At 33.1% G+C, this 1,557-nt stretch overlaps 1 protein-coding gene across 3 annotated transcripts in view; it reads right to left on the bottom strand.

The window, feature by feature from the left end:
• The window catches only part of wls (Wnt ligand secretion mediator), a 38,556-nt gene that overhangs the window by 11,305 nt on the left and 25,694 nt on the right, over positions 1-1,557 (bottom strand). The gene's annotated exons all lie outside the window — the stretch shown is intronic.

The following is a 1,557-nucleotide window of genomic DNA, read 5'->3' as shown; positions in this document are numbered from 1 at the left end:
GGCACTATGAAATCAGTTTTATTTCCAAATTAATTTTTTTTCCATTTTCATTTTTCTATACTCTGTTTTAATGGTTAAATTAAATTTTATTAATCAAAAAGCCTGTCTAATTAATTGAGTTTTACAGTTTTATCTTTACCAAATTCCATTTTAATGGTTCCATTAAACTTTAATAATCAAAAGCATCTCCAATTAACTGATTTAAAAAAAAAAAAAAAAAAGTTTTGTTTTTTTTCAGAAATACTGCACATTTACATTTTTCTCCTAAATAAATTCTGGTAAATAATATTTCTGGTAAATACTCCTAATAAAATTATAATAAAAAACACTTTTTAAAGTAGTAGACTAGAACATGTGGATATGTTGTCATTCTTACACTATAATACTGAACTTTGATTTCAGTGATTTGGACTATGAGATGGACACTTGCTTCTTCCACTTTATGTTGCACTTTACTTTTTTACTTTTGGATTTCATTTGGTTTAATGAAATATAGTTTAATAAAATATTCTTAAGTAAAATTGATGATTTTTTTTGTGGGAAAATAATCGTTTAGATTAATCGATTAATCGATAGTCGATAGATTAATCGAAATAAAAATAGTCGTTAGTGGCAGCCCTACTACACAGTGTGTAATTTGTAGGCCTATCTAAATATAGTTGTAAATTAAGGTGAAAAAAGAGAATGTTTTCCTTTAAAAATGTGAGATATGTTTATAAACAGGGTTTAAATTGGGCCGGGGCTGAGCCCCGGTGTCCTGACATTTTATCCTACTCATCAGATTGTCCTACCAGGGTTTACTGCGCATGCGCACATCAATATTGCGTCCTTCTGATGCTGAACAACAATATTTAATGTATCTGCATTACTGTAAGGGTAGGTTTAGGGTTGGGGTAGGTGTCTACTGTATATAATGTATCTATTGACGGAATAAGGTTGCGCTGCTGAGGCGAGGCTCACGCAGCCTCTCCAGGAGAAATCAAAACGCCCAACACTAAAGCCTGCGTTATACATATACGCGTACTTGTACGCGCGGTCACAAAAAATGGGAGGCACGCAGATGTCCACGCAGAGCCTCCACACACACTCTCAGATGACGATTTTTACGTCATGCATTTTACGTCATGCATACAGGCTTAAGAAACTCAGAATTCTGAGGTAAAAATTCTAAATGGAAAGTTTTTATATTTAAAATACAGTTAGTTAGGCAACATCACACAACGTTTTCACCATTACGACCGTTTATTATTTCTATAAACAGTTCAATAAGCAAATACAATAATATTAGGTCACTTACATTTTAGGCGGAAACAGCGCATCTCACAGCAACCAGCCGATTCGTTGCCGATTGATTCCGTGTTTTGAACGCATCGGTTGAGTCAAAGTTTCATTAGCCCATGCATAAACATCTGATGAATCTGCCGTTTGAACGAATCGTTTGAATGAATGATTCAATGACTCACTCATTAAACGCTCACTACTGGCGTTTTAATTTAGTTGAAAAGTATATCATTTCCACCATAATTTCTTGTTTGTATATTCAAAAATATTTAAAAG

The sequence above is a fragment of the Sinocyclocheilus rhinocerous genome, unplaced genomic scaffold (assembly GCF_001515625.1).
Source record: "Sinocyclocheilus rhinocerous isolate Xijiao unplaced genomic scaffold, SAMN03320098_v1.1 scaffold1458, whole genome shotgun sequence".
Classification (NCBI taxonomy): Eukaryota; Metazoa; Chordata; class Actinopteri; order Cypriniformes; family Cyprinidae; genus Sinocyclocheilus; species Sinocyclocheilus rhinocerous.
The sequence above is the reverse complement of the archived record's forward strand: the minus strand, read 5'-3'. Positions and strand labels throughout refer to the sequence as shown.